Raw genomic sequence first — 22,308 nt, 5'->3', positions numbered from 1 at the left:
ACGCTTTAATTGTTACGTTTGACTGTCACCGCGTCATCAACTTTCAAACTGAAACGATTAAAGTTGATTTTACACAAAAAATAACCAGTAATATATATTTTCGTTGTAATGAAATGGTTTATTAAGTTATAGAGAATGTGTTATAATTTTGGAGCAAGGATGACAGCCGCCATATTGTACCATAATGATATTTACTGACCCCCTATAAAGTGTAAGGGGACAGCACGTGACGGCTCTCCGCCAATCACTGGGGCACATTTCTGTCCGAGGTGCGATAAATGTACATGTAGAAGAAAAAGTACACGGTTAACGTTAAGTTTGCATTTCGAAACGACCCCGACGGTTGAAGTCCTGGTCGTTACCTGTGTCCGTACACCGGCCGTGTCGGGCAAAATGGCAGATGTCTATTACAATGATGTTTGTCACATTTGTGTCATATTTCATCTCATAATGCACTTACCAACAATTAATTGACTGATAATTCACAGAAATAACCGGAAAACCTGTACAACATATTTAATTATCTTTTCATAATATATATTGAACTTACTTAGTTGTTGTTCATACTTGATTAGATGTGATATCCAGTGTATAATAATACCGGAAATAGAGTGCGCCGTGCTGCTGATTATTGTGTCAGATTTAATCACTATTCTGACGTCTTTCACTATACATAGATATGTGACATAACGAACTTAATTCGGACACATGATGTCGACATTGCCACATAAAGCTAGATCTGTACTTTGGTCACCATGGTAACATACTAGCAACATCCTACGAAGGTCATTAAAGATGAACACCTCTGAGAAGTCAAATTTTCTTGCATTAAACTTTTTTTCTAATATGAATTTTGGAAATAGGAGTTCATACCATAGAAGAAAATGGAAGAAGAAACATATGTCTGTGTGCTTGTTTCGATCTATTGCCAGTCAAAGATACCTAATTGACAATTAATTGTATGTTATGGGGATTTTACCGTTTTGACATTATACACGAGAGATTCAAGTCATTATTTCCGAATGAGGTTTTCCACTGGTCTTCTTAAAAATGATATCAGTTATGATTAATAACAGAGAATAACGACATATGCTATCCCTACCCCTTGCTTTTGAGCTACAAAATGCACACTATTTATCATATTTAACCCTTTTTAGAAAAAAAACGGGTATAAGACTTTTGGAAATACTTTTTTGCCCCATTTAAATACGGGTATAAGACTTTTGGAAATACTTTTTTGCCCCATTTAAATACTTGTTATTTTTCAATATTTTAGAGTGAAAAATAAAAGTGCTCAAATTACCATTAAATGCAAAAATAAAGTCACATTAATGCCTAATATTTTAATTACCACGAACCTAGTGCAGATTTACAGCAAAAATAAAACATTACCTCGATACGTCTAAAAATACTGGTATAGTGACGATTTAAGTAAAAACAATTAAAGCTAAAAAATGGTAAAACTTTGGCTCAAATCAAAGCGAAATAGGGCACATTTTCAAAATGGACGCCAAATGGGTAATATTTCAAAATGCCCGTATAAAACAAATCTACTAAGAATAGATATGTAATTTTAATACATGATAAAATTTGCACCTGGCAATTTGCTACAGATATTGATAGATTTAATTTGAAAATCTCATACCTTTTTTGATCTATGTCAAAACGAGACTTCAACCAACAGGACTGAAACCTCGGAAGAATGCATCCTTAAGAGGCATCATCTGAAGCGGGAAAAACTCGAAAATAAAACAAAATATTTTCAACCAAACAAGCACCAACACTCTACTTAACCAAAACCAAAAACCACACCATCACTCTTGATCTGTGAGTCCAATTCATGGACGTCTTTTGAAGTCTTCATTAAGCAAATTAAAATGTATTACAACAAATATGACTAAACGTTGAAAAAACAATGTGGTGATCAATTTTGTTCCTAAACTACATGTAGTATATTAATAAATTGCTTGTAAACTCGATATGTTATGGACTAAGAAATCATTACTTAACCGTGGACAAGGCTTCTGGAAATCATAATGAGATCATGCATACATGGTGCCATAATGTTGTATGTAACAATATATCTGTTTTTCCACAAGGAGATAAATATCGGCTTTTAGGAACAGAGTTCCCAGAGATGTCTGTAAACAATTATTGAATGTATAGTACTATGGAAGTTTTGGATTATGTTATGGCCGTTACTAACCCAAAAATAAAGATTTCCCACGAGAGTGATCAGCTATTCAGGGTTTGATTGCTCCTATATTGGACGGATGAGCTTTGGGGCGATTTAAGGTTTGTACAAAACTGTAGATTAGGCCACGTTACATAAACTACACATTTCATCACATTTTCATAAGCTTCAGTCTGACAAAAGACAGTTTTGCATATTCATGATTCCTTAAATGACACTTTTGGTTACAAGACATGTCACCAAAGGCATTGTAAAAAGCATTCCTAAGACCATTTTGTAAAAGGTAGCAGACGATGTTTAACAGCACGCAGTCTGTTAGGACGAGTGTTTAGTCAACAAACTGTACTTTATTACTTCACAACACTTCACATTTTCTGGACAGGAAGACTCAACAAAACATAATTCATAAACCTTCTATAGCACAATTTAATTCCAATCAAATAAAGACAAATCCATTATATTAAAAGTAATATGTCTAAAACGTCTAAATTCCAATATAAATAACAATTATTAATCATTTCACTTTTTATTGTCTTTAGTGACTGCTAATTCCCATTTAGGTTGAGTAATGTATACAATATCTTAATATCAAAACTCTTCAAGCCTGCTGCTAAATCCAAGTTCCTTTCCAGCTGCAATATTTGATCCTGTTGCTGGTTGTGACAATCCTCTTATGGTGCTGATGTTCCACTTTATTCTGATGTCGTCTCTAAAAGTTTTATGATGATTGAGATTCTTTACGTTTCCGTTGATGTTATTCTCTAAATCTTTTGTCATTTTAGTGTTCCAAACCCCTTAGTCGTCTCAACCAGTTGTTTTGTTCGAGATCTATCCATATTCATCCGAACTATTTCGTCGTCGGTCAAAGGCAATCCCGTCGTCATTAAAAAAATCTCGTTTCGTGGTTTATTTAGAGTACACTCAGATTTTTGTGTTATATCTCCATAACATAAAAAATCTTTTCAAGTTAATCCTTAAATACATTTTTTTTTCTCAGAATTTTGTACTGCACTAAAATGTTAAAAATGAAAATTATGTTTTATTTAAACATATTTATTGCTGAAAATACAGACATCAAGGGAATAAACATAAGTTATCGACGCCTTCTCCCAGAATATAAATAGTTCTCTAATTACACAGTGTCAACAAAATTGCTATTTTTTTCTATAAAATTTGAACATATTTTTTCAGAATTTTTTTTTGTAATTTGTAATTGCTGTTTTCTCCAATGGTGTGTTGTTTGTTTGTCTTGTAATGTACTTTGATATATTTCCGAGCATATCGAATACCGATGTTATAAATCATGTAGCTTCCATTTACCTGAATTTGTCATATAATTAGAGAACATATTGAGAAATAATATGAGCCGAGCGATTTTCCCAATGACAGTATCCATAAAGTGTCTCAAATTCTCAAAAATCTTTATCGGTCAATATTTACTAATGAACTTCATTTTATACCCCCAAAATGGAACAATCAATTCTTGAATATTTTCATGCAATTCATAAACTTAAACATCATGAATAATTTAGGGAAAAATTCATGAATCCTTTCATTCAAGAGTTCATGAACATTTATGAATCCTTTCATTCACGAAATCGTGAATATTCATGAATCTCTTTTATTCATGAAATCGTGATTATTCATGAACAACCCATTTAATGAAAATTCGTAAAAAGGTCATGAATATTTAAAGAATTTTCATGAACTTAAAACCATGCGTGATAATTAAGTTATTCATGACCAGCAGTATGCACAAAAAATAATAAACAGTCATGAAAAATTCATTAACTGGAATAATTCATGAATATTTATGAACTTGAGTCGTGTACATGAAGTTTAATGAATGCAAGTTGGAGTCAGCGGCATCTGAATTTCATGAACTCTACTAGGGGTCCATGATTGAAATTTTGCTATCAAACCAATGGAACTTCTATTGGAATTAATTCAAATTTGATGAAACAAATTCTTATGACAATAGGTATACTCCATATATTATTTATTACATCAAAAGAGTATAACATGAAATCACCAACAGTTTACTGTGTTAATTATATTTTCATACTGCCACAGATAAGTGCTAACAAAATCTGTTTTCAGGGATATGCAGCAATCAATTTCATAATACATTCCAAGTAAATTAGTATTTGTCCAAAATAAACCTTTATTTGCCTAGCATGATAGTTTATATGTACGATTTGATTCAATAACATTTGACTTAATTTCACAAACTAATATCTATGCATAACCACTATTGCAATATTAGTGTGCAACAATTTCATATTGAAAAAGAACTTCAGATAAATCAAACATACTGAAAGTACTCATTTGTGCTTAAAGGAATTGAGTAATCCGTTGACTTCTGTGCCAACACTTTCATTTTAAGATGAATAATGTTTCCTTCCACATGCCCGCAGATACAACAGCCATTTTGGACCGTGACTGAACATTTGGCGGGAAACATATGTAGAAGTCATGTGACTCATGTGGTCATGTGACAAGTCATGTGACTATGTGGATATTCATTATAATTCATCAAAATGAATGAAAAAGCATGTCAAGAATAATTCATGATGTTTTTTGCATGACTGATATTCACTAAAATTCTTAAAAACTAATGAAACATTTTCATTCATTTTGAAGAATTTTAACGAATATCAGTCATGCATAAAACCTCATGAATAATTCTTGACACTGCATAAAACTTCATGAACAATCATGAATGTTTCATGGATTCTTAAAACTTCATGAAGAGTTCGTGAGAGTCATTTGACGAATATTCATGAACTTTTTTTCATGAACCACAATCAGCTAATATTCTTGAAAGTTCATTTAATCATCATGAACATTCATGATGTCATCAATACCATCTCGCAAGGGATGTTTTAGCCATTCAAACCAGGCTGTATCGCCATTTGCTCACTTTTTATAATCTGTCAAAATACATAAAATATATGTAGTACTGTACTATATTGATATTTCTCTATTACTCCACTTTTGTCAAATCATAGGTACTGTAACTCAGGTAAACGAACACATGTAAGCACAGAACTGACTATAATTGGTTTCCCGTTGTTCTCCTATAACAACACTTTTCTTTGTTCCCAAAAAAGGGAGCAAATGGAGAACACACCATACCGGTATTGGAATTAACAAATGAATAAAGACAAAAAAAGGTGTAGAGATATGTACAATATTTTTATTTCAAGAATTAATAAATCACTCAATGTATTAGAAAAATGGTCAAACATTCTTGATGTAAAAAATATTGAAGTGGCCTTTCAAAAGGCTGTTGTTGATACAACAAAAGATGTTACTATCAGATGGTGTAAATATAGAATCACACTTAGACCTATGACCTTTTTTCTTCTATTTGTTTTTTTTTTTGGAAATATAAGTACATACTCATGTTGATTATAGAATAAATATCACATGATAGTGTGCTTGATTTTGAACTTTTGTAAATCTAAGATAGATATTTGACACTAAGTGAGATTTAACGGGAACAATTCAGTGAGCCTAATTCTGTTACATAACCACGAAGCAAAATATGACATCAATGTATTGTCCTGAATTCTTTATGAAACATATAACAAGAAATATTGACAAATTTCACGATATTGTTAAGTATTTTGATTGTAACGTTGAAATTCCAAATTGTTGATCAATACGATTATGCAGGTCAAATATGTACGCTGTGCCCATACACGAGCCAAAGTCACGCACGTTAAAGAAATGCAATACATAACCACTGAGGAGTTAATGAAATTATCTTAAGACAAGAACATGCATCTAATAAGGTAAACACACTACTGTAAGAGTGATTTGAGTAGTTCTAGACAAAAATTTCTTTACTACTGCGTGCAAGGGCCAGGGCTCGGCATTCAAGACATCCGACCACTATGTGTAATGGCGGACAGATAGCGAGTTTGAACATTTCACATACATTTCAATACCGTGGACTTTTCTGGGATATCACAGTAAAACCAACTAATCTAATTTTATTAGAACTGGTTTGTTTCCGAAATATGTGGAAATTTTAATGTACACTTAGAGTGAATTGTCCCTTTAACTGCTTTGACCATATACTCGACAAGCTAAAACAATATGTATCATATGCCTTACATGTTCACCCATTCAAAAAAAACATTTCATATTTATTTATTTAATACACAGGTGTAATATAACCTACCTGCATTGTGATTGGTTGATTCCGTTGAATGGTACAGTGTTGTCTGGAAAGTCTGCGCACTTAAAGAATTCACTGGTGGCCCGTAGTATAAATTCAATACAAATGGTAGAATACATTTACTAAATTAAGCAATGGAGTTTTGTTCTTTAGTTGGAAGAAAAGCTAATTAACAAAAATCATCTAAATGCATATATGTGGTGTTTTGAAAGTACCTACCCGTGTACTTCGGCTATTGTTGACATGTTCGATAAGTCTGCGCAGTGAAACCGCTTGGCTTTTTCAACGAGTTCTGGAAGCCATGAGTTATGGAATCTCGGTTATATCAAAAAGTACAATAACATCAATAATAAAATATAGATCGATTGAGTGTGTGTAAGTGAGTGTGTGTGTATGTGTGTGTAAGTGAGTGTGTATGTATGTGAGACAGAGAGAGAGGGGGGGGGAGAGATAGATAGAGTAATTGGGTGTCTCTTAGGAAAGGGTGTGTGTGTGTGTTTATTATTAATTCTATAAACAAACATCGATCAGCATAAGTCCTTTTCCTGTTACTATCGTTGTACATGTAGACATTGTATTGCTCATACAAACAATTAAACATAATAATGTTGTAGTAATCATATTTATTGCATACGACGGCCATCAAGGATTTTATCGGTTGTTTGTCATTTCCCCCTAAATTATAATCACCATTCTCATTATGTTTATACCTCATTTATCACGTTTGATCAATGAATAAAAACAGTTTGCCAATTTTTTGCTTTTGATAAAAAATTTCGACCACCATCTTGCTGACGTCATTGACGGAATGTCATCCCAGTTTATGCAATGTTACCTATTGGTTTTGTAATCAATGGAGTCTACTTGTGTTATACCCGTACACACATATATATATATTAATTATCTAAACCCTCTTTTAACTCAATACGACGTGAGTTTTCTTATAATGACGACATAATTACCTTGTTGCTACTTTCGATTTTCATTTTCTATGTGATACCATTCGGCTTTTGTACCCAAAAATATAAGTCTTTAAATCCCAAACCGTCTGGAAAAAGCACTGCCACGTTGTTACTTTGGGACAAGCGTCGTCTTCGGACGTAAATCCTACTGTGATGCCAAATTTCCATTCTTGCAGTATAAATTGTGCGTAAAGTGCCATTTTTCATATTGATTTACATTGCTGTGCACTAGGAATGATTCAAATATGCCTTGGTGTTGTCCATAAAGTGTTGATACCCATTAAGGTTACAATTTCTATAATGATTCATATGCAAATAAAATCTTTAAAAAAAAACTTAAAATACAGATTACAGAATAAAAACAGTCCAGTTCTGTGTAGATGACAACATATAAATGTTGGAATAGCTCCTGAGCTAATCTCACATATCATATCATATAAACAGGAGATACTTATCGAATTATACTGGATTACAGCCCGAACAGACGTCAGACGGTTCTTCCTTCACCTTATGTTTGCGCAGAATTGCACATGGACACTACAAATTGAATAACCCCGTCACACGTGACAATCTTGATTACACAGAAAACACGTAAACTCCTCCCGCGTTTCTCTCTTGGTTTGAACTTTTAACCTCTTTATTACAACAAATTGACGATATTTTACAAATGAAATTTTCAATTACCGTCACAAAGCCCGCGTGTCTTTCATATCACCTAGTGTTCGCTGCTGCCCCACGTTACAATCAATTTCATTACTTCAGAACGAGACCTGGTTCATGTCACGTGGTTCGCTGATGATTACACTGTCGTACATGTAATAAACCATCTGTGTTTGATTCAGACAGTAGGTGAGTGCGTGATACATTGTTGCATCAAACGCGCGAGTGGGATCATTGTGAAGTACTAATTGAAACATATGTTTCATCTAATACGTTTAACAGCAGTTAATTTTATGAAGAAAGATATCGTCAGATGATTTGGACACTTATTTAAACAGACACTTTATCAACATCATTATGATATATTATTTTATAGAAGTCTTTATTCATTGCTCTATGAAATAACCGGTTTGTTTCGTGGGTTATTTTTTTTTTTTTTTTTTTTCGCGTTTTGAACTAAATACGAGAAAATTGAATTTTAGGTATTTTAAAGAGATTTTAAATGTCCGCGGTTATCCGGGTCTAAATCTTGTGCACTCCGTGTCTACCTGTAGTCTAAACGTAGTGCACTCCGTGTGCACAAGAGTGTAACCTTCAGTCTACTACCAACTGTATGATTTAACTATTTCGCGGATCAATTTTTTCATAGCAATGTCCCGCGAAATCGCGAAAGTATGCCAGCGAAAGTAACCGGCTGTGCGGTATATTGAAACATCGTGGGAGACTAACAGGTGATTGCACTACATAACGTTCATTTCATTCATTCATTCATTCATTATTTATTTATTTCCTCTTACAGAGACATAATAAATTGTCAATGAAATTGGGCCTGTGTTGGCTCCATGTCTTTCAAAAATAATTTGGATAAAATCTTCATCTGATGCAATTTGCTTACATTAAAAAGGCCTTAACCCCGCAAATGTCAAGTAGTTTTGTGATGAATTTGTCCCTGGCACAGAATATGACGTCATAATGTGCGACATAATTATAGATTTAATCTGTACATACTTTTTCTATATATATGACATGTTTTGTCTTGAGACTGGGATTTATATGTCAGTAGTTTGGATTCAAATCTCGCACAAAACTCACATCGTTTTTTATAAAATCACTTGGTTATAACACACAACCTTTTTTAAGCATGACAAATTTTCCTTGATCAAATCTGCATTGGCAGACGACACTCTTTATAAAATCACGCGATAGTTCATAAGATATAAGCAAATTTGTGAACATGACGAAAACAGGTCCCTGACGAATTTAGGGCACTTGACCATATATATTACACTTGTTATATTCTAAATATACACTGTATATTTATAAGACTTTCAATTCCCTCCTTTTGCATGCTACATATAGATATTTACCTACATTTGATAATTCTCTTACATCATTAATACTTTATTGAAGATGTATTAACATTATTGAAGCTGTATCAACTTGAAAACATATGGTCTTTTTGTGATACTATTTTTTATATAGTTCAACCTTAAATCATTATAAAAAGGACACGTCAGAATAAAATGAAATTCATCTTCTACATCTCATATGTTACACTTATTACATACTCTATTTCTACGTAGAATGTTATGGTGTCTACCAACCTCAATATTTAGGTTGTGACATGATAATCTAAATTTGGTTATAACATGTTTGTATTTGAACTCAATAGGTTTACGTAGATAAAATTGAACACTGATCGTTTGTCAAGGACAAATGGATGGAAAGGCGAGTATTGTTCAGTCAACCTGCCTTTGTGCTCGAGATTAAGAAGCGTGCATATCCACTTATGAAAGAGTATTTTCCTTTTATACCTCGACGTGTTATTGCAATTTTACAACTATAATATACCACCATTTTGAAATAAATTCGAAGAAATCCACGGCTGAAAGTAATTTTTTTCATACATGAAAAATTACATGATATTTTCAACAAAAATTCCGTTGTTTGCATCTTTTATTGTAAAACCAGTCAAGTTTGTGAAAAAATGTTAAAATTTTACCGAGGAAAAAGAAATTTTATTGACGCCGTGACGTCACGAGGCTTTATTGAATGGGTAGCCATGCAATACAGCCTCAGGCGGCATGAGTGTATTGCTCTAGATCAGCCAGTATTACACCCGTATATATGAAAGAAAATATTATATATGCTTGAATGAAAGCGAAAAAAATAGATTAAGTTGTATAAATACAAACAGATTACATAGATTTTTAAAGAAGCCATTATCCGAAACTTTATCATCAGCTTTATCATCGCCATTTGCATCAAATTATAGGTTCTACACCATGTTTATCCTCCACACAGTGGAATAGAAGTTGTGGCTATGGAAATTCAGAATTTGGATCTATATCATGTTCTCAGAGCGATGACGTACATTCTGCAGCTCATGATGCTTTCAAACTACATTGTATGTTATCAACGGCCATACCATCAATATCTCACACTGATATTCCTTAGTTGAAAAGGCTCGCTCCACTTCGAACCGCTCCACTACACTACAGCGATACTTAGACGTTCCGTCTTGGTTATCCATTTTTCGAACTCCAAATTAATATATGTTCATAACGTGAAAGTTAATATCATTGTTATATTTATAATCAAACAGCAGATATAACGTTCAATATAACTATATCTTCAGTCATCCTAACTTCTGTTAGTACCCAACTTAGCAACCAACACCGTTTAAATACGGTGTTCAAGCTAATGCTAAAATTCCCATAGAAACTACAGTACCCACAGCCCAATTTTCTTTAAACTTTGCATATCTAACTAAAGTAATACTACTTTTTCCCTTTGTGATTTTAAAAAGGCCTAAAGGGCCTGAACTTTTTGTGTTCATTTTCAATAAATCTACATTTTGTACCTTCACAAATATGTCAAAATAGGCAATTCATTGTTAAACATTCTACATTTTTATTGATTCATCATTTGAGTAGATCGTATACTTTATATCGGAGTCATTTGTTTTCAGATTTTGAACGGAAACTTTAATTTTTAGATAATTATTTTAGCAAAAAAATAACACTTTTGGGGAAAAATGGAAAACGAAAATTGCACTTTGTCATCTCATTTCACTATTGAAGGAGGTTTTTACAATTTTGCTCTGCATTAAAACACTCTCAGGACATTCTCTGTCTATATGTAATTTAGTGTCAACAATAAAATCTGTGAAAACAGTTTTTGGGTGATTTAAATATAGCAAATGCAGGTAGCAACAAAACTCAGTTTTGTTAGTATAGTATACCTAAATAAACATTTCCAGTTTAAGATTCCAGAGTCCAAATTTAGTGAAAATTAGTGTATAGAAAAGATTTTGGATGCTAAATATAATGGTAACAGTTTAAAAACATTGGTTGACGTGGTAACAAAATGGAGAACTCTGATTGACTGAAATTTAGATAATGTCATATTGAAGTGAACATTGGTACAAAGGGGTTATGAGATATGCCGAATAAGATTGTAACATTTTTGAGATACTTTGTTGTCATGGTAATAATATAAAAGACCATGATTGGTCAAAATTAAAATTGTAGCCTTTGTGGTGTTCGTAGTCATTTTAGTTTAAACATGTTTTATTTGAAAATCAAATGTAATTCTGTTTCGCTCTTTAATTTACTTAAATTCAATTTCAAATAGAATGTATCTACCGAAGAGGGAAGGATGATCTTAATTTGTGTCTTTTGAGTTTGATTTACTAACGGAAAATAATTTTCTTTCCAATTATAATTGGATTTCTGATATAAAAAAAGAAAACATTTCTTTCAACCAAGAGCATATCTAGTTGTTAAGCTTTTTTGTACTCTTAGGGAAAATGCAAGAATAAAAATGTACTAATTTTATTGAATATATGTTCGTTACGGTAACTATGGTCACTTTTGAATTTACAGTCACCTAGGACAAATTTGATTTTTTTTTTAGAAAATGTTTTTTCCCGGGTTTGGATTTCATTTTTTTAAAGTATCTGCTATGAGATTATACATATGGCATGCTTTTAAAATGATTTAAAGTGTGGATAAAATCAATAACATGCAAAATATTAGTTGCAAACCCAATACCCTAGTTTTGATTCTGCCAAAAATTGACATTTTTGCTCGAAAAATCAATTTGCTGTCAAAATAATTAGTAATTATCATTATAAATGGGTATACAATAATTAATGAAGTATATTTCATTCACTTAAATAACAAAACACATACCAAGAGTATTGTTAGAAAACATCAATTTAGGCCCTTTATGCCGTTTTAAAAGGGCAAAATGTACCCACACCTATAAAACAGAAAAAAAATTGAAAATAATCGAAGCGTGGACAGATTTTGCAACCTCGCCTTTGACAACAAACATACAAAATTAGACAAATTCTGAAAAAAAGGAATGATTTTTTTTTCTTTTATTTACTGGTGTGTAAACTGCATCTATTGGATATGACGTTTACGCGTCATGTTGAAGTATCTGTCCAGCAAATAAAGTTTACACACCAGTAAATAATAAAAAAAAACATTCCTTGTATTAACATATCAACCGACTTTGTGCGTGTTTCTTTTATATTTTCAATGTTCCGGTAAAATAAAATGGGCTTAATCTCGGAACAGCTGGCTCCAATTTGGCGGGAAATATTGTCAAGTTCAGAAAGTATAAAACAATAGTTTCACAATAACACTATCTTTTTCATCCAATTGATGTAATATATTCACAAATTTGATTTAAGATTTGCATTAGATTCAAATTGTTTATATTGAAGAATTAAAAATACATAAACAAGAGGCCAAATATGATGCACATTAACACTATACTTGCGGAAGTCAGTGTTCCGGTGTATGTTTACACCACACTGTAAACGATATCCTAGTTGGTATAATTAAGGTCATGGCTCTCGGCAGAAACAAGATGCTTAAACTAGGCCTATGGTGATAATACTAGAGTATATAAAATACTTACCAATATGTTACAGATATTTTATATTAGTTTTGTTTGAACAGTAAAATAATATTGATTATTGAACACGACCCACACATTTAATTACCTAATTTGAAATACACCTGTGCACTTAATGCTAGGTTTACACTATGTTCTCGGCGGCCACGGCAGCCCCGTTTCAGGCCACCGTGGACAAAACGTGGTGACCGCGAGACAACGTGAGACAACGCAGAAGGACGTGATAGACAAACGTGAGCTGTCGTGATTACCGTGGATACCATGCCAGATTTTTAAACTGTCAAAAAATTTGCCACGGCAGTCACGGTACAGATGGTGAACGCCACAGGACGTAATAAAACGGCATTGACGTAACAAAACGTAACAGCGCGTACGAGGCCGTAACAAAACTTCCAGACGGTCCGTGGTGGAACGGGCAGCAAGAACGTCCCCCGGAATCTCAAGGTGCTTTCAAGTTTTGTGACGTTCTGTTGCGTTTTTTCCGCGTTTTGCCAAGGTTGATGCAGATTGACTGCACGTTTTGTGCCGGTTTGTCCAGGTTTGTCAAGGTTTTGACGGCAGGCTAAGGTGGATGATAGCCGTTTTGATGCGTTCTGTCAATTCTGTCTAAGGCACATCACGGCTTGTAGCGGTTGAAAGCCCGACGTAATACAGCGTGTTACGTCCTATTACGGTCTTACGTTGCAAGCAATACAAGATGGAGTATCATTGCTTTGCCTGGTGCATTTTGCTACTTTTTGGAATTATTTGTTTTAGTAGATAGAAACGAAACACATTTCAACCATTAAATTATACCAAACCTATTATTGTACAAGGCAGATTAAGTGAGAACCATTACAGAAAAAAATTTGCGTAGAAACAATTAGCTATAATAATTGTATATTTATACCAAATATAGTTAAGAATTTCCTTTCTTTTAAAACATTTTGTAATTAAAACGTGTTTGAATTGACATTTTCTGCAATAAATATTGTTTCATTTGCTCCAAAAAAAGCCCGGGATCAAACATTCATCCTTAGTAAGCCTTGGCGGACCGCGAAAAACGTTCGGAGCTTGATCAAAACGTGTAAAAACGTAGCGGACCTCATCAGATCATAACAGGACAAAGATGACGTAGTAGTATCCATTATAGACCGTGCTAAAGCCGTAGTGTACCTTTAACCTCTGGGAACAGCACTTTCCCCTGTATCCACGGTCCACCACTTAATCCGTAAAAGACCGTGGCAAAACTTCACAAGCCTAACTCAACTTGAATAAAGAGACAAAAATAGCCTGAATTCCACGACGCACCACGTTTCGGGCAAATGGGGCTACGTGGTCGCCGAGAACATCGTGTAAACTTAGCATAAATTACATCACTCAGGTCAGCCTGCAGCTAAGGTACATTGTATATATATACTGTTTCATTTTTTCTTTCACTTTTAAACAGTTATATATGACTCTGCTCTATCATTATCATAAAACCTGATATACAAATGTGTCACGTTATTTTTACGAACACAAGATTTCAGACGTGCATGTTACGTATGGGACACGTCAGAAACAAAATGAATATTAAATGGTACGACCTGTAATAAGTTAGCCAGCCTGGCCAGCGGTCGGCTAGCTCTCCTAGCCTCGCACCTCCGTATCATGTTTTAAACTCGAATGCAGATTTACTTAGTATTTAGAGTTTATACACATCTTCAACCAAATGTCATGTACGAGTTAATAAAACTTCAACATATACTAGGTTTTACACGTACATGTACACGTGTGTGTCTATGGTAGTTTATATATGGAATAGTTGGAATATTTGAATATATTTACATTTATAGATATTTCAACATGACGCGCTGACGCGCTTCATTTAAAATATCTGTACAAAACATGCAGTTTACACACCAGTAAACAACAAACAATAAAAATCGTTGGAATATTTGAATTTGAATTGAAGATAAATATTTAACGAAACGTAATTTTCGTTCAAAGATGAGCCCTTAATTACTGTTCATTTAAAGTTGTTATCATGTTCGAAAAAACATCAGGATGTAAAGTCAACTTTGCAAAATGATGTATTGCTATTTCAGATGCTTGATCAGATGTGAATATAAAATAAACTGACTAGTTTTTGTTCTAAATAACAAGCCGTCAAAGATAAGGAGTCTTGAAAGCAACACCGCATGACGTCATCATCGAGGAGTTGACGCTGAGTTAACCAAAACTTTATTGAGCCTCGTTTCAAAACGTAATTCGTATGTGTACATATAACAACATGATAGAGTTTACGCGACCAAAATTCTGTCGCCATGGTGACGTGGCAGACGGTAGCAAATGAATCGGTCATCAATCTAGTCGGCTCCGGATCCCCTTAAAGATCTGGATAGTAAGCGTGCCATACACTCCTTAAGCCTGCTCATCCAACATGACATTATTGAAGTTAGGTCAATACAGTATACCATCGATCACTCTGGCCCAAACCACAAAAGATATCTCAGAGAGGTAATTTGGTAATTAGTTCAGGTTTTGTACAATTAGACTCAATGCACACCAAATTTTGTTTGTTTTACTAGTGAGGCGACACCTGAAGGAATGTCGCAGATTAAATGAAGATACATGCGAAAAGGAGATAACTCTTTTGAGCTATTATTATGTTAGGAAATCATATCACAGTTTGAAGTTAATTTAAATAGATCTTATTAAATTCAAGACGCCCATGGGCTTTAACGGTCATCTGAGTTCGGATAAAGAATAAAACAAAGACATATAAACACTATACAAATGCTCATCAGGCTCTTGAAATCAGTCAATGATAATATCAATTTGATCTTTTAATCTTTAAAGAGTTTTTGATTTCGTTACATCTGTGACATTTCTTATGAAAACTGAGCAAATAATACTCATAAATGTGTTTTCCTATATAAACTTAAGTAAATTTGACCCCCTCCCCGGGGAAAAATTAGAGACCCCAGGGCCACTAATATATGAAGAGTATTTGGTTCCATCATATCTTTGAATTCAGAAGATGATTTATTTTTCAAATTTGAGCCATTTTGATCCCTTTTGGCCCCACCCTCTGGCCCCTGGGAGTCAGGCCAGGGAAATACTATTTCAGACTAATAAATCTAACGAAGTTTGACTTCTTTCTGAAGATTGAGCAAATAAAAGTATTATCTATATGTAAACTATAGTAAATTTTATCCCATTCCCTTGAGGAAAATCTGAGACCCCAGGGGCTTGAAATTCACAATTTTTGTACAGGGCCTTGGGACCTTTCAACTTATGAAGAGTATTTGATTCCACCACATCTGCGGTTGGAGAAGATTTTTGAAATTTTAGCCATATTGTCTCTTTTTGGTCCCGCCCCTCTGCCCCCAGGTGACCAGCCATGAACTATATGGATATGATGTTAAACTGCTATATCAGGCTAATATTTCTAATTTTTAAGTTCGACTCGTTACCTATGGAAATTGAGCAAATAATGCTCATAATGTGTTTTTCATATATAAAATATAGTGAATTTGACCCCCTCTCTAGAAGAAAATATGTGACCCCCAAAGCCATGAAATTCACAATTTTTGTAGAGAGCCTTGGGATCTTTCAATCTATGAAAAGTATTTGATTCCACCACATTTACGAGTGGAGAAGAAGATTTTTGAAATTTCAGTGAATTTTACCACTTTTTGGCTCCTCCCACAGCTCCCTCAGGAGCGGGGTCCATATAGTTCAAATATTGATTGCCCTTATGCCTTAAAGCCACACTATACGTAACTATCAACAAAATTTCAAGTTAAATTCGACTCCGATATTGTTAGTATTTGTAGATGTAGTTGAAATTAAGATATATTAAAGAATATTTGTAATGATTTTTTAATAACTTTAGTACAGCAGTTGCTGAAAGTCGATACATGTAAACATGCCTTCATTTTAAACTGGTCGCCATAGAAGTTACGATTATTACCGAACGGAAGTCGGAAAGTTCATGACCCGTTTTCGGAAGAGTTCGGACAGACGTTACGTAGTAACGGTAGTCACATGACGTTCTCGGCAACGACGTTACAATGTCGGCTAACTTCGGCTTGTTTGACTAAGTGGGACCCACCTAGCGATGTTTAAGATTTTTATCAAAGTATTCCGAATCATAATCGCTCATCTTGACTTTGATTTAGTCCTCTCTCTGCATGATTTACAACAGGATTTTTTTTTCAACATTCTCCTAAATCATGAAAAAAATAAGAAAGATGCGGATATTGGGCCTTTAAAAAGTTTGTGCAAAATTTCATTGCTTCAGCAGTTTTGGAGTCGAAAATGTAAATTGTTTACGAACACATGACGGACGACGTACAACGACGGACAAAAGGCTATTAGCTATAGACTTGCTATACTATAGCGTATACTTATGAGGCCAAAACATGTGTGTGTTTAGGGTTACATTGGCAAAAAATATAGGGTCGGTAGGTCGGGTTTTCTTGTTTATTTGTTTTGTTTCTTTCACTTTTAGTAATGGCGGGAACCAGAGTCTGAGATTGAAATCCCGACTTTTAATTATTTTTGTAGAAAAGTGGAAAACTAGGGTCAAAGGTAAAACATTATGGTCAGTCGGGTAACCCTAAACAGACATATATTTCTTTTGCCTAATACATACAAGGAAATCAATAAGAATTTCTAAGTATGACTCATGTAATATCAGGTGTCTCAAGCCTCTAGGTTCTTGATAAAAAGTTGCTCAAAGATTTTAGCCTATTTGTATCATGTGGCCTTGAATAAAGGTCAATGACATTCATTTGGGAAAAAAACCTTAGTAACCCTTCATCCTTGATCCTAGCATATCATATACATATGGGTATCAGATGACATCATCAGTATGTATGGACAGTATCTATGATGAAATAAATACTCAATGACATCACTAATATCAGCACAAATCCTACTTACACTGTTGTTCTGCCAAATATAAACTGATTCTGATATACTAATAATGACATGATATCAAAGAAGTGGAAATATCATGCATTTTCATAAATTATCATTTAAAAGTCCCTGTTACCAACATTTCATCAAAAAGAATTTGTTGTATAAAAAAAGAAATTGATAATAATGGATAATTTGGCCTGACCGAACACTCAATCTCTTACAAATACACAAGTTGCTTAGAGAACAAGAAAAGTCAAATAGTGTTTTTACCGAAAAAAACACAAAACAATTTACTTACTATAAGTTTCCATGTATATCGGGCAATTGATAAATAAATTAAGTTAAAATAACCAGAATTCATGCTTTATAGATTGAATGATAGCAGACACTCAATAAGTTATTTTTGCACGAGTAAAGTTTTCGAATAAAAAAAAAAAAAAAAAAAAAAAGTTCAGCTGAAATATTTAACGTTAACCTCGCATACTTACCATCAAATTGAGCAACCATTATGAGCAGTAACGCTCAACTACAATGAGCAATAACATTTAAGTACAATGAGTAGTAACACTCAACTACAATGAGCAGTAACGCTCAACCACAATGAGCAGTAACATTCAACTACAATGAGCAGTAACATTCGAGTACAATGAGAAGTAACGCTCTGCTAAAATGAGCAGTAACACTCAACTACAATGAGCAGTAACGCTCACCTACAATGAGTAGTAACGCTCAACTACAATGAGTAGTAACGCTCAGTTACAATGAGCAGTAACGCTCAACTACAATGAGCAGTAACGCTCAACTACAATGAGCAGTAACGCTCAACTACAATGAGCAGTAACGCTCAACTACAATGAGCAGTAACGCTCAACTACAATGAGCAGTAACGCTCAACTACAATGAGCAATAGCGCTCAACCATAATGAGCAGTAACGCTAAACTACAATGAGCAGTAACGCTCAACTACAATGAGTAGTAACGCTCAGTTACAATGAGCAGTAACGCTCAGTTACAATGAGCAGTAACGCTCAGCTACAATGAGCAATAGCGCTAAACTACAATGAGCAATAACGCTCATCTACTATTTGTAGTAACGCTCAACTACTGCAATGAGCAGTAACGCTCAACTACAATGAGCAGTAACGCTCTACTACAATGAGTAGTAACGCTAAACTACAATGAGCAATAACGCTCATCTACTATTTGTAGTAACGCTCAACTACTGCAATGAGCAGTAACGCTCAGCTACAATGAGTAGTAATGCTCAACTACAATGAGCTGTAACGCTCAACTACAATGAGCAGTAACGCTCTACTACAATGAGCAGTAACGCTCAACTACAATGAGCAATAACGCTCAACTACTATTTGTAGTAACGCTCAACTACAATGAGTAGTAACGCTCAACTACAATGAGTAGTAACGCTCAGTTACAATGAGCAGTAACGCTCAGTTACAATGAACAGTAATGCTCAAATACAATGAGCAGTTACGCTCAACTACAATGAGTATGAGCGCTCAACTACAATGAGCAATAACGCTCAACTACTATTTGTAGTAACGCTCAACTACTGCAATGCGCAGTAACGCTCAACTGCAATGAGCTGTAACGTCATGTTACCCAAATTTGCACGCTACCCAAAATGACACACTTTTTGATAATAATGCTTTCGTTTTAATTCACTGTGGAAATTTTTTTTCAGTTGTTGGTATAAGTATTCCTTTATCATCATTAAATATTTTAATGGTGATATTTACACATAACCATAGCTAGGAGGAATTTGGTACAGCCATAAAATTGAGAAAATACCTAAAATCAAGTGTTACGGTAAAAATTGCCCCGTGCGATGACTTTAGTTTTCCTTTTTTCGCTCAAAGGTCTGCTCTAAAAAGTGGGTAAATGGTATAAACTATGTCTAGAACTCAAATTTAATCAATTTTGTTTTCAGTTATTTGGTAGTTTCATAGTTCAGAGCTGTTCTATCCTCAGTAAATGTCGATTTTCTAGTATGGAAATTTTCATGAAACAAAGGTGCGCTCGAATAGCACTTATAAATCCAAAAGTTACTTCCCTTATGCCATTTATATTTTTTTATCCTGCAACTGTCCCACATACTGACCGATAACTACTGTCGGATAAACTTGTGCTTTATCCGTCAATACGATATGCTTTATCCGTCAATACGATCACGTGAATTTGTTCCATATCTGACGGAACTTTTTCTAACTTGACCCAGAACTTGAACCTTCCGGTGAATGAAACGTCATTCAGTCCCGCTAAAACGTGACGTCACATTCATCGAAATGACGTCATTTTTACGATATCGAAAATTTCGTATGGCGGTGTCGTCTTTTTCTTGGCTCATGACAAAGGTATGTATTGTTAAGTAATTCTTTAATGGGTATTGGTTGTTATTTGAGTATTTTCATTTCCTTTCAGTGATATATCACCCTGAATAGAATTACGGTTACTGTTTGTGAATGCGCTTATTTATTTCCCACGGCAGTAAAAAGGAGTACACTCTCATTCGGTTTAAGTGAATGAATCTTTACCCCCGCATCAAAGAAGCGTCTCGCTTCGAGCGAAACAAAGTAAGGAAATGTCAATTTGCTTTCGTTTTGAAAGCCATAATGGTTGCAGGATAAACAGAATACACGGTTAGTATCTTACAATACAAGTGTTATTTTGGTGTTCGACACGGAAAGCCGAGATGACTCGGCAAAGCCTCGTCATCTCGGCTTTCCTAAGTCTCGCACCAAAATAAACCTTGTATTGTAAGATACTAACCGTGTATTCTCTATATATAACAGTAGGCCTACCACGCACACAAAGCTTAAAAAAGACAAAATATGCATGAATGTTGTCGTAAAAATCATGTAAGAAGGGCAAGTGATAACCATAAAGATGAAAATTTACCTGCGTATCGACTACATTGATTTTGACGTAAATCATTCTAAAAATACATATGGAGAAAAGTGTTCAATGGCATTAATATTGTTGATTTTTGTATAGTAATTTCAATATATCCCGATATATTTTTTCTGCTGACTGTTTTTACCTGGGTGTGCCAATCTGGGTACACGCACCTGGTTGATATCAGGTGCGTTCCAGACCTGTATCCAAGGATGCTATAATGGAAACACATGCAGGAAGAATTCCAAAAATAGATCAACAGACAGAGGATAGGCTCTTTTTGTAAGATTGATACAAAAATTGAAATTATATTGCAATCAGATAAATAGATGCTTAAAATAAGAAAAATGTGTGCCAATCTGGTTAACCTGACGTTAACGCTCAGCTAAAATGAGCAGTAATGCTCAGCTGTGACTAACCGAGCTCTAGAGGGACAACGCATGCGCTGCTCATACATGTACACACTGTGTAAAGGGGCGCAACCGCTACAGCTCTCATTCACTACTCAGCGAAAATTACATATGATTGCATTCACGCCAACGAACTGTGAACGAGCAAACCTTAGGCTATTCACGCGAGTATTTCGGTCGGTGTATTAAAACCCAAGCAGTGAGTCGTGACGCGTGTTGCAGGTAACGTGCAGGCTGACGATAAGGCACTAGCTTCTGGAAAAATCAGCTTGATGATACAACATTTAGTGGATAGTTTTTTGTGATGTTGGTGCTGGAAGGCATTTGTACAATTATAGTGGAAACCCGGCAGCCTCTTCTGTGGTCAGAGACTATTCAATATGGGCTTGTATTAAACCATACCTATGGGAAAACACTCGGGCTCATATTTTACCAACAAAACCTCTCCAGATTTATCGTTACGTGAAAGGTTTGTGTTCTTGAGAGATTAGGCTTGGTTTAAACTGCAGGCTTTTGGAGGTTACAGGTGTGGTAGGTCAGGATATCAGGTCTGGGAAGGATGGAACAGGGCTTGTATTAAACCATACCTATGGGAAAACACTAGGTGGGGCAAAAGGCGAGACTAATATGTTTGTTATCAAGAAATGTGAAGAGTGCCTTGTGTGTCCAGTTAATGGTTTGCATGATTATATGAAAGGAGTACGAAAGCTAGTTGTACTGTCTCTTTCTTCCACCACAAACATGGCACGTCCTTACATGACCCTGGCGGTTAATAGGACGTTAAACTAATAAAACCATAAACAATAATAAAACGCTCAGAGTTGTTACATCAGGTCGGGTTGTCAAGTCACAATAATTATTTAATTTACACAATATATATTTTCGTTCCACAATATATGATAATAATGATAAAAAGTACTGTTCGAGGTCTCTTCATAATTCCAACTGTTCTGAAATCAGAAGGGTTTATGAAGAGTTCCATCAAAGAGGACCAAAATGCGGGTTGCAAATTCATTCAGCTATTTTACTTTAACAGGATAATTGAGTAATGAAGGAGGTGAACGATCAATATTTCTTGAATACATTTGTAAATAGTTTGTAAAATGTTATTTGGAATAAATGTGGTTAAGTAGGGTGGGTGTGTATTTCCACGTG

This window comes from Argopecten irradians, chromosome 1 (genome assembly GCF_041381155.1).
Source record: "Argopecten irradians isolate NY chromosome 1, Ai_NY, whole genome shotgun sequence".
Taxonomy (NCBI): Eukaryota; Metazoa; Mollusca; class Bivalvia; order Pectinida; family Pectinidae; genus Argopecten; species Argopecten irradians.
Note: the sequence above shows the minus strand (reverse complement) of the source record.